We start from the raw sequence: 12,664 nt of genomic DNA, 5'->3' as shown, positions 1-12,664 counted from the left end.
GACTACAGTACCAGTCAAAAGTTTGGACACACCTACTCATTCAAGGGTTTTTCTTTATTTTTACAGTAGAATAATAGTGAAGACATCAAAACTATGAAATAACACATATGGAATCATGTTGTAACCCAAAAAAGTGTTAAACAAATCAAAATATATGTTTTATTTGAGATTCTTCAAAGTAGCCACCCTTTGCCTTGATGACATCTTTGCATACTCTTGGCATTCACATGGAATGCTTTTCCAACAGTCTTGAAGGAGTTTGCACATATGCTGAGCACTTGTTGGCTGCTTTTACTTCACTCTGCGGTCCAACTCATCCCAAACCATCTCAATTGGGTTGAGGTCGGGTGATTGTGGAGGCCAGGTCATCTGATGCAACACTCCATCACACTCCTTCTTGGTCAAATAACCCTTACACAGCCTGGAGGTGTATTGGGTCATTGTCCTGTTGAAAAACAAATGGTAGTCCCATTAAGCGCAAACCAGATGGGATGGCGTATCGCTGCAGAATGCTGTGGTAGCCATGCTGGTTAAGCGTGCCTTGAATTCTAAATAATTCAATGACAGTGTCACCAGCAAAGCACTCCCACACCATCACACCTCGTCCTCCATGCTTCACAGTGGGAACCACACATGCGGAGATCATCCGTCCACCTACTCTGCATCTCACAAAGACACAGCGGTTAGAACCAAAAATCTAAAATTTGGACTCATCAGACCAAAGGACAGATTTCCACTGGTCTAATGTCCATTGCTCGTGTTTCTTGGCCCAAGCAAGTCTCTTCTTCTTATTGGTGTCCTTTAGTAGTGGTTTCTTTGCAGCAATTCGACCATGAAGGCCTGATTCACGCAGTCTCTTCTGAACAGTTGATGTTGAGATGTGTCTGTTACTTGAACTCTGAAGCATTTATTTGGGCTGCAATTTCTGAGGCTGGTAACTCTAATGAACTTATCCTCTGCAGCAGAGGTAACTCTGGGTCTTCCTTTCCTGTGGTGGTCCTCATGAGAGCCAGTTTCTTCACAATGCTTGATGGTTTTTGCGACTGCACTTGAAGAAACGTTCAAAGATCTTGAAATGTTCTGCTTTGACTGACATGCATGTCTTAAAGTAATGATGGACTGTCATTTCTCTTTGCTTATTTGAGCTGTTCTTGCCATAATATGGACTTGGTCTTTTACCAAATAGGTCTATCTTCTGTATACCACCCCTACCTTTTCACAACACAACTGATTGGCTCAAACACATTAAGAAGGAAAGAAATTCCACAAATTAACTTTTAACAAGGCCCACCTGTTAATTGAAATGCATTGCAGGTGACTACCTCATGAAGCTGGTTGTGAGAATGCCAAGACTGTGCAAAGCTGTCATCAAGGCAAAGGGTGGCTACTTTGAAGAATATAAAATAAGTTTAACACTTTTTTGGTTTTACTACATAATTCCATATGTGTTATTTCATAGTTTTGATGTCTTCACTATTATTCTACAATGTAGAAAATAGTAAAAATAAAGTAGAGTAGGTGTGTCCAAACTTTTGACTGGTAATGTACATACTCTGCGTGTATGGTACGTACCTTCCACCACCCTCTCTTTGTCTATCTCTCTTTCTTTTTATCCCCCCATCCCCTATCTCTCTCTATTCCCTTTGATATTCTATATTCATGGTACGTATCTCCCACCCACCTCTCTCTATCCATCTCTCTCTCTCTTTATCCCCCATTCCCTCTCTCTCTCTTCCCCTCTCTCTCTCCCCACAGCGTTATCTGAACACAGTTCAATACCATTGATTCGAATGACATTTCCTTCCCTGCAGGACATTACCATCTAATCTGGCCATTTTCCCTCCGCAAAATGTACTCGGCTGATATAGCTTACTGAGCCTTACTAAGCCTGCGGGAGAAATTATTTGGCTGCTATTTTCAGAGGGCATTAATGGACTGAGAATAACCTTTTTTAAAAAGGTCTTGTTGCCTGACAGATGAATGCTGAATAATGGAAGAGCAGGAGGTAGTGTTAATGATGAATGTGGTAAAACAACGAGGCTCGTGAAAGACTGTGAAGCGTTTTTTCCCACCTTTTTTTTGCCCTTGTTAAATGTGTTTATGGACGGAGCCGTTTGGATTGATAGATGAAGCTAGGGAATGTGTGTCTGTATGTTAAGTGTTAGACAAAGATAGAGAGATGGGCAGTGAGTGAGTGAGTTGTATTCATAAACATTTTGTGTATGTGAACACAGTCGCTCTGCCATCACAGACAATATATGACTATCAGCGAGTCCCGGTTCCTTCTTCCACTTCTCACTGCTTGTGTTCCAAAAGCTAGCCTCAGCTCAAGGTGTAAATGCTGTGGTTGGTAATTGCACCAGGGTTTTTTCCACATCTCTCCACCAGCTTTGAACCTCCGCTCTGGGCATGTGAGAGCGCCCTCTACTTTTCCCTCCTCTCCTACTGTGAGAAACAAACAACACAGGCAACATGTGGACTGCAGAAAAGAGAAAAAGATAGCTCTCCTCCCATTAACATCAGCCTCTATGATAATAGAGCCTCTGTCTGCTCTTTGATGACTTTGGTTTCTGCACACCCGCTCTAACATTTAGGTAGTGCCCGTAATGGCATCATATTCCCTACATAATCCACCACATTTGATCTGAGCCCTGTGGGCCCAGGTCAAAAGTAGTACACTATATCGGGAATAGGGTGCCATTAACCACGCAGCCCTACTGTAATTCAGTCGTGCATCATGTCCCACATTAAACTTGGTAATGAAGGGATGTACAGGACAATGCAGGGCCCGGGCTGTCTGCGCCTAATCTTGCGCCATGTTCCTCTAACACGCACATGCAAGTGCGCGCAAAATTCACCGGAGCGGCAAGATGTTAGCGAAGCGAACTCACTGACACTGAAATATCCTCCCCTCTCTCCAGCTCTCAACTCAAAGACAGGCAGTGATGGCATCTGCGTGTAGCTGCACACATTCCCCTTCAAATTCACAGACAGACATATTCTTATTACAAACACAGCAGCCCCGACATATCGGTGATGGCAAGCGAGTCACACACTGACATACATACACACACAAACAGTGATGCACACACATGTTAATACAAATGTTGTCTGAGCCATTATGAAAATATACCTCAGGGTTCTGCTAAAATACATAATTTAAAAAATCTAACAAATCTGCAAAAGTGAGTAATGTGTGTGTGACATTCAGAGATGTTTATAGTTAAGTGTTTATTTCAGGTATTACTAGCTACACTGGTACTACATGTTTTCACTATAATGCACTTTCCTGCTGGTTAAGTCATGGCAAATTACAATAGGAAATCCATTTGAGTTATTACTGTCCCAGTATGCTCAGTGGGGGGCTCAATATCCTCTAGGTTGGAGTGGTCTGGAAATGTAATGTGTTATAGGCTTTCCCCCCCTTCCATCATTTACCATTCACTCCTGAACCAATCAAAGCTCCCGTACAGTAAGTCAAGAAGCCTCCCTATCCCTCCCCATCCTGCCTCCCCTCAGTCAACAGGCAGAACAGATGTAGCACTGGCACCCATCCCTCTAATACGTTTGTTTCCTCGACTATTGTGAAACTAAGTGATGGAGAGCACCGGGAGTGCAGCTGACACTAACCTGCTTACCGGGAGAAAGAATGCATTCCCCGGTACCCATTTCTTCAAGTGGCCCGTGGAAAAAGGAAAATCGGTGGGGCCCTGCAGTCGAATGAGATCTAGCACCCAGGACTTTAACCAGTTTACAGAGCCAGCGTTAACCCAATAAACAGGACCTCCCTTCTTCACAAGCTCTGCCTTTTAGTCCTCCGTGCTCTGCGGCTTGTCGCTCTCCTCTCGGCTCTCTAAGACTTCCACCTCCTCCTCCTTCCAGGGGTTTCCTCCTCCCAGCCCCTGGCATCGGCGCTGAAGAACCATTGCTGCTGTTGGCGATACACTCTACAAAACTGTTCTGGAGTGGAGCTTTGTTTATCCCAACCACCAACACCCGACCTGAGTCAAGTGTCGCCAACAGTTTGTGGAAATGGAAGTTGTATTATTGTGTGGCCGGTACAGTATTAATGCCCCCTGTAAGGAGACACACAGCCAAAGCTGAAAAAATGTATTGGACCCTTTACACTAACCTTGTTAGCCTTCATCCTACAGTTGTATCTACACGCTGGCTTGGAAAATGAAAAACATAATGAAAAACATTGTCGCAAATAAAGAGCCACCGGTTCCTATTACACACCCTAACCTAGTATAGGGGAACATATTTTGTCATCAGATGTGACTCGCAATCAGGCAGCCTAACTGGAGAAAATCTACAGGACACCAGCTGCAGGCAAACAACATGTGCAGTCCTGCCACAGCCAGACCCACTCCCATCAGCCAGCCATTATAATGAAGTCGTAAATTCTCTCCTCTTGACAACCTCCTCCAACCCCCATTCTTAACCAGGGTCTTGTGCTCGTTCATTGCTCCTGGTTAGGGCTCGAGCTGGCACTTCAATTTACAAGGCAGCCTGAGATCAATGGTAGACTATGAGATCATGTCAGACATGGCTAGTGACTACTGTGACACTCATAACATGCAAATGTATAGAAACAGATCAAATCAAATTTTATTTGCCGCATACACATATTTAGCAGATGTTATTGCGGGTGTAGCGAAATGCTTGTGTTCCTAGCTCCAACAGTGCAATAGTATCGAACAATACACACATCTAAAAAGTAAAAGAATGGAATTAAGAAATATATACTGTGCCTTCAGAAAGTATTCAGACCCCTTGACTTTTTCCAAATTTTGTTACGTTATAGCCTTATTCTAAAATGGGTTTAAAAAATTTTTTAAAAAAAATAAAAAAAATCCTCAGCAATCTACACACAATACCCCATGATAACATAGCAAAACAGGTTTTCAGAATTCTTTGCACATGTATTAAAAATTAAAAACAGATACCTTATTTACATAAGTATTCAGACCCTTTGCTATGAGATTTGAAATTGAGCTCAGGTGCATCCTGTTTTCATTGATTATGCTTGAGATGTTTTTACAACTTGATTGGAGTCCACCTGTGATAAATTAAATTGACTGGGCATGATTTGGAAAGGCACACACCTGTCAAAAGTTTGGACACCCCTACTCATTCAAGGGATTTTCTTTAATTTTACTATTTTTTACATTGTAGAATAATAGTGAAGACATCAAAACTATTAAATAACACATATGGAATCGTAGTAACCCAAAAAGTGTTAAACTAATCGAAATGTATTTTATATTTGAGATTCTTCAAAGTAGCCACCCTTTGCCTTGATGACAGCTTTGCACACTCTTGGCATTCTCTCAACCAGCTTCATGAGGTAGTCACCTGGAATGCATTTTAATTAACATGTGTGCCTTCTTAAACCAGCTTCACTTGGAATGCTTTTCCAACCATCTTGAAGGAGTTCCCGCATATGTTGGAGCACTTGTTGGCTACTTTTCCTTCACGCTGCGGTCCAACTCATCCCAAACCATCACAATTGGGTTGATGTCGGGTGATTGTGGAGGCCAGGTCATCTGATGCAGCACTCCATCACTCTCCTTCTTGGTCAAATAACCATTACACAGCCTTGAGGTGTTTTGGATCATTGTCCTGTTGAAAAACAAATGGTAGTCCCATTAAGCGCAAACCAGATGGGATGGTGTATCGCTGCAGAATGCTGTGGTAGCCATGCTGGTTAAGTGTGCATTGAAGTCTAAATAAATCACAGACAGTGTCACCAGCAAAGCACTCCCACACCATCACACCTCGTCCTCCATGCTTCACGGTGGGAACCACACATGCGGAGATCATCCGTCCACCTACTCTGCATCTCACAAAGACACAGCGGTTAGAACCAAAAATCTAAAATTTGGACTCATTAGAGCAAAGGACAGATTTCCACTGGTCTAATGTCCATTGCTCGTGTTTCTTGGCCCAAGCAAGTCTCTTCTTCTTATTGGTGTCCTTTAGTAGTGGTTTCTTTGCAGCAATTCGACCATGAAGGCCTGATTCACGCAGTCTCTTCTGAACAGTTGATGTTGAGATGTGTCTGTTACTTGAACTCTGAAGCATTTATTTGGACTGCAATTTCTGAGGCTGGGTCTTCCTTTCCTGTGGTGGTCCTCATGAGAGCCAGTTTCTTCACAATGCTTGATGGTTTTTGCGACTGCACTTGAAGAAACGTTCAAAGTTCTTGAAATTTTCCGTATTAACTGACATTCATGTCTTAAAGTAATGATGGACTGTCATTTCTCTTTGCTTATTTGAGCTTTTCTTACTATAATATGGACTTGGTCTTTTACCAAATAGGTCTATCTTCTGTATACCACCCCTACCTTGTCACAACACAACTGATTGACTCAAATGCATTAAGAATGAAAGATATTCCACAAATTAACCTTTACTGGATCAGTGTCCCAAAATCGGGACAGTTGCTGCTAAATATATGCGATATTTGACTAGAAAGGCGTTGTATACAAAAGCCAACTTTCCGGGACATAGACATGTCTTACATGGTCAGAAAGCTTAAATTATTGTTAATCTAACTGCAGTCCAATTTTCCGTAGCAATTATAGCGAAAAAATAACATGCTATTGTTTGAGGATAGTGCACAACAACAAAACACTTATCAAGGCAACTGGTTTGATTCATTCACCTCTGACTGTATATAATGTACTTACATTCGGTAGTTTTGTTTGATAAAATACATTTTTATATCCTAACACGATCCAAGTCTTTCAACTTGCAAAAAAACTATCTATGAAATTTCACTGGCTAAACCAGTCAAGTTCAGTTTCTGTGCAATCCTTAGTCACTCTAGAAAGCAACTAAACTTTGTTTCATCATTCTACATTACGTATTGGCTACACAACACGTCAATTAGCCCACGAAGGACAGCCATCATTATGCACCAAAGAGACAGGCGGTTTTCACTTGATTTGACAGTCTCTTTGTCCAATGACCACCTATCGTTTTGAAATATAGAAACATTTCAGATCTTCAACCAAAACCTAATATTAGATAAAAGGAACCTGAGTTTACAAATAACAAAAAATATATATACTTATTTTATTTATTTAATTAACAAAGTTAATCAATACCCAATTCCCCTGTGTGAGAAAATAATTGCTCCCTTACACTCAATAACTGGTAGTGCTAGTGATGGCCACTTCCCTCATTCAATGCCATTTTGACTACGCTAGTTCTTCCTGGTTTGGGTGCTTATCTATGCTTCTGATGTGGAAGCTCCAGAATAAGCTGCTCTCAGGAACTAAACTGGCTGCCTGTTGAGGCTAAGGTGCCCAGATTAGACTGGGTATGGTTTACAGGAATATTTGTGGTTCTGCGCCCAGATATCTAACTGATTACTTTCCCCATGTTAAAGATACACACAATCACAGCACCAGATCAGGTGTTGCTAATGTGTGCTTATACATGTAATGCTGGGAAAGGTACTTTCTTGTATACTGGAGCCTCAGATTGGAATGTGTTGCCTCTGCCCATAAAAACAACGTCCTTTCTGGGCAAAAATCAGTTTGATGTGTTCTGTGCCTATTCAATATACCTTACGATGCAACTGCAATGATGACGTAGATGTTCTTCTTTGTTTTTATGTTTTATTATCTCGCTATCAACTGTGTGCAACCGTGTTGATCTTGCCTAGCCATCTTGTCTCAAGAGGACCACAATGGAAATAAGTCCAGACTTTGTGTGTAATCCTCAATAATTGTACTAATGTGCATGTAAGGCTTTTCAAGTTTTATGTGTGCTTTTTTTTTATGGTCAAGTTAATAAACTCAAAAAAACAAAAACATTTAGCTGCCATAACTGCAACCAAATGTTTCCTGTAGTTGTTGATCAGACTCTCACATCGCTGTGGAGGAATTTTAGCTCACTCTTGCATGCAGAACTACTTTAACTCAGCGACATTTGTCGGTTTTCAAGCATGAACTGCTCGTTTCAAGTCCTGCCACATCTCAATTGGGATTAGGTCTGGACTTTCACTAGGCCATTCCAAAAAGTCAAATTTTTTGCTTTTTAACCATTTTCATGTAGACTTGATTGTGTATTTTGGATCATTGTCTTGCTGCATGACCCAGTTGCGCTTCATTTTCAGCTCACAGACGGATGGCCTGAGTTTTTTCTGTAGAATTCTCTGATACAGAGCAGAATTCATGTTTCCTTCTATTAAGGCAAGTCGTCCAGTTCCTGAGGCAGCAAAGCATCCCCAAACCATCACACTACCACCACCATGCTTGACTGTTGGTATGAGGTTCTTACTGTGGAATGCAGTGTTTGGTTTTCGTCAGACACATTGGGACCCATCTTGTCCAAAAAGTTGACTCAAGTTTGCCAAAAAGCACCTGGAAGCACCTGGATGATCATCAAGACTCTTGGAAGAATGTTCTGTGGACAGATGAGTCAAAAGTATAACTTTTTGGGCGACATGGGTCCCATTTATGCCTATATGTAAACATGGGCCTCAAAATGGGCCTCAGGATCTCGTCACAGTATTTCTGTGCATTCAAATTCAGTTTGTTGTCCGTAGCTTATACCTGCCCTTACCATAACCCCCCCGCCACCATGGGGTATTTCGTTGACATCAGCAAACCGCTCGCCCACACGACATCATACTCGTCTGTGGTTGTGAGGCCAGTTGGACGAATTGACAGATTCTCTAAAATGACGTTGAGGGCGGCTTATGATATAGAAATTAATATTAGATTACCTGACAACAGCTCTGGAGGACATTCCTGCAGTCAGCAATCCAAATGCACGCTCCCTCAAAACTTGAGACATCTGTGATAATGTGTTGTGTGACAAAACATCACATTTTAGAGTGGCCTTTTATTGTCCCCAGCACAAGGTGCACCTTTGTAATGATCATGCTGTTTAATCAGATTCCTGCTATGCTACACCTGTCAGGTGGATGGTTTATCTTGGCAAAGGAGAAATGCTCACTAACAGGGATGTAACCACATTTGTGCACCAAATTTGAGAGAAATAAGCTTTTTTGTGCGTATGGAACATTTCTGGGATCTTTATTTCAGCTAATGAAACATGGAACCAACACTTTACATGTTGCGCTTATATTTTTGTTCAGTGTAGGATAGGTTTTGACTAGAAAACAGTATATACAACCTCCCGAGTGGCACTGCGCTCTAAGGCACTGCATCGCAGAGTCGTCACTAAACACCCGGGTTCAATCCAAGGCTGTGTCATAACCGGCCATGGCCATGATTCCCATAGGGCAACGCACAATTGGCCCAGCGTCGTCAGGGTTAGGGGAGGGTTTGACCGGGGGGGGGCTTTACTTGCGGGCTCTAGCGACTCCTTGTGGTGGGCCGGGTGCCTGCAGGCTGTCCTCGGTCATCAGGCGAACAGTGTTTCCTCGGACACGTTGGTGCAGGTTAGCTGGCGGGTGTTAAGAAGCGCGGTTAGGCGGGTCATGTTTCGGAGGACGCTTGACTCGAGCCCGTTGGGGAGTTGCAGCAATGAGACTGGATCACAATTGGATATCACCGTTGGGGAGAACAGTATATACATGTGCAGTTGGTAAAACATGTAAATATTATTAAAGTGACCAGTGTTCCATGACTATGTACATAGGGCAGCAGTCTAACCAAGTGATAGCCGGCTAGTGCCTGTGACTAAAGTTCAGGATCAAATCAAAGTTTATTTGTCACGTGCGCCGAATACAGTGAAATACTTACTTACAAGCTCTTACCAATAGTGCGGAGGGGAAAAAAGTATGTTTGTGTGTGTAGGTAAGTAAAGAAATAAGACAACAGTAAAAAGACATTTGAATATAAGAGTAGCAAGGCTATATACAGACACCGGTTAGTCAGGCTTATTGAGGTAGTATGTACATGTGGGTGTGGTTAAAGTGACTATGCATATATGATGGCCAGAGAGTAGCAGTAGCATAAAAAAGAGGGGTTGGCGGGTGGTGGGACACAATGCAGATAGCCCGGTTAGCCAATGTGTGGGAGCACTGGTTGGTCGGGCCAATTGAGGTAGTATGTACATGAATGTATAGTTAAAGTGACTATGCATATAAGATATACAGAAAGTAGCAGCAGCGTAAAAGAGGGGTTGGGGGGGCACACAATGCAAATAGTTCGGGTAACCATTTGGTTACCTGTTCAGGAGTCTTATGGCTTGGGGGTAAAAACTGTTGAGAAGCCTTTTTGTCCTAGACTTGGCACTCCGGTACCGCTTGCCATGCGGGAGAACAGAGAACAGTCTATGACTGGGGTGGCTGGGGTCTTTGGTCACCACACTGCCAGGTCTCTGACCTCCCTATAGGCTGTCTCATCATTGTCGGTGATCAGGCCTACCACTGTTGTGTCATCAGAAAACTTAATGATGGTGTTGGAGTCGTGCTTGGCCACGAAGTCGTTGGTGAACAGGGAGTACAGGAGGGGATTAAGCACTCACACCTGATGGGCCCCGGTGTTGAGGATCAGCGTGGCAGAAGTGACGTTAGTGCTACAGGGCGGTAATCATTTAGGCAGGTTACCTTCGCTTTCTTGGGGAGAGGGACTATGGTGGTCTGTTTGAAACATGTAGGTATTACAGACTCGGTCAGGGAGAGGTTGAAAATGTCAGTGAAGACACTTGCCAGTTGGTCCGCACATGCTTTGAGTACACATCCTGGTAATATGTTTGGCCCCACGGCCGTTTAAAGGTCTTGCTCACATCGTGATCACACAGTCGTCCGGAACAGCTGGTGCTCTCATGTATGCTTCAGTGTTGCTTGCCTCAAAGCAAGCGTAAAAGGCATTTCGCTTGTCTGGTAGACTCGCGTCACTGGGCAGCTCATGGCTGGGTTTCCCTTTGTAGTCCGTAATATTTTTCAAGCCCTCCCACATCAAATCTAATTTATTTATAAAGCCCTTCTTACATCAGCTGATATCTCAAAGTGTTGTACAGAAACCCAGCCTAAAACCCTAAACAGCAAGCAATGCAGTTACAGAAGCACGGTGGCTAGGAAAAACTCCCTAGAAAGGCCAGAACCTAGGAATAAACCTAGAGAGGAACCAGGCTATGAGGGGTGGCCAGTCCTCTTCTGGCTGTGCCGGGTGGAGATTATGACAGAACATGGCCAAGATGTTCAAATGTTCATAGATGACCAGCAGGGTCAAATAATAATAATCACAGTGGTTGTCAAGGGTGCAACAGGTCAGCACCTCAGGAGTAAATGCCAGTTGGCTTTTCATAGCCGATCATTCAGAGTATCTCTACCGCTCCTGCTGTCTCTAGAGAGTTGAAAACAGCAGGTCTGGGACAGGTAGTACGTCCGGTGAACAGGTCAGGGTTCCACAGCCGCAGGCAGAGAACAGCTGAAACCGGAGCAGCAGCACGGTCCTGTCACACAGGACACCGGATAAGACAGGAGAAATACTCCAGATATAACAGACTGATCCTAGCCCCCCGACACATAAACTACTGCAGCATAAATACTGGAGGCTGAGATAGGAGGGGTCGGGAGACACTGTGTCCCCATCCGACGATACCCCCAGACAGGGCCAAACAGGCAGGATATAACCCCACCCACTTTGCCAAAGCACAGACCCCACACCACTAGAGGGATATCTTCAACCACCAACTTACCGCCCTGAGACAAGGCCGAGTATAGCCCACAAAGATCTCCGCCACGGCACAACCCAAGGGGGGGGGGGGGGGGGGGGGCGCCAACTCACATCCGACGAGCGTCAGAGCCGGTGTAGTAGGATTCAATCTTAGTCCTGTATTGATGCTTTGTCTGTTGGATGGTTCGTCTGAGGGCATAGCGAGATTTCTTATGAGCGTCCGGATTAGTGTCCTGCTCCTTGAAAACTGCAGCTCTACCCTTTAGCTCGGTGCGGATGTTGCCTGTAATCCATGGCTTCTGTTTGGGAAATGTACGTACCGTCACTGTGGGGATGACGTTGTTGATGCACTTATTGATGAAGCCGGTGACTTAGGTGGATGAATCCCGGAACATATTCCAGTCTGTGCTAGCAAAACAGTCCTGTAGCTTAGCATCCACGTCATCTGACCACTTCCATATTGAGCGAGTCACTGGTACTTCCTGCTTTAGGGGGGTATAATTATGGTCAGATTTTACCAAATGGAGGGCGAGGCAGAGCTTTGTATGCGTCTCTGTGTGTGGAGTAGAGGCAGTATAGAGTTTTTTTATGCTGGTTGCACATTTGACATGCTGGTAGAAATTAGGTAAAACGGTTTTAAGTTTGCCTGCATTGAAGTCCCCGGCCACTAGGAGCGCCACTTCTGGATGAGCATTTTCTTGTTTGCTTATGGCCTTATACAGCTTGTAGAGTGCGGTCTTTGTGCCAGCATCGGTGGTGGTATATAGACGGCTACGAATAATATAGATGAGAACTCTCGGTTGATGGTGTGGTGTACAGCTTATCATGAGGTATTCTACCTCAGGCGAGCAATACCTCAAGACTTCTTTAATATTAGACATCGCGCACCAGCAGTTATTGACAAATAGGCACACACCCCCGCCTCTTGTCTTACCAGACGTAGCTGCTCTGTCCTGCCGATGCATGGAGAAGACAGCCAGGTCTTTATTATCCTTGTTGTCGTTCAGCCACGTCTCAGTGAAACATAAGATATTCGTTTTTAATGTCCCGTTGGT

At 43.8% G+C, this 12,664-nt stretch overlaps 1 protein-coding gene across 1 annotated transcript in view; it reads left to right on the top strand.

Moving 5' to 3' along the window:
• The window catches only part of LOC120056988 (cell adhesion molecule 1-like), a 438,190-nt gene that overhangs the window by 411,774 nt on the left and 13,752 nt on the right, over window positions 1-12,664 (top strand). The gene's annotated exons all lie outside the window — the stretch shown is intronic.

This window comes from Salvelinus namaycush, chromosome 12, assembly GCF_016432855.1.
Source record: "Salvelinus namaycush isolate Seneca chromosome 12, SaNama_1.0, whole genome shotgun sequence".
NCBI lineage: Eukaryota > Metazoa > Chordata > Actinopteri > Salmoniformes > Salmonidae > Salvelinus > Salvelinus namaycush.
The sequence above is the reverse complement of the archived record's forward strand: the minus strand, read 5'-3'. Positions and strand labels throughout refer to the sequence as shown.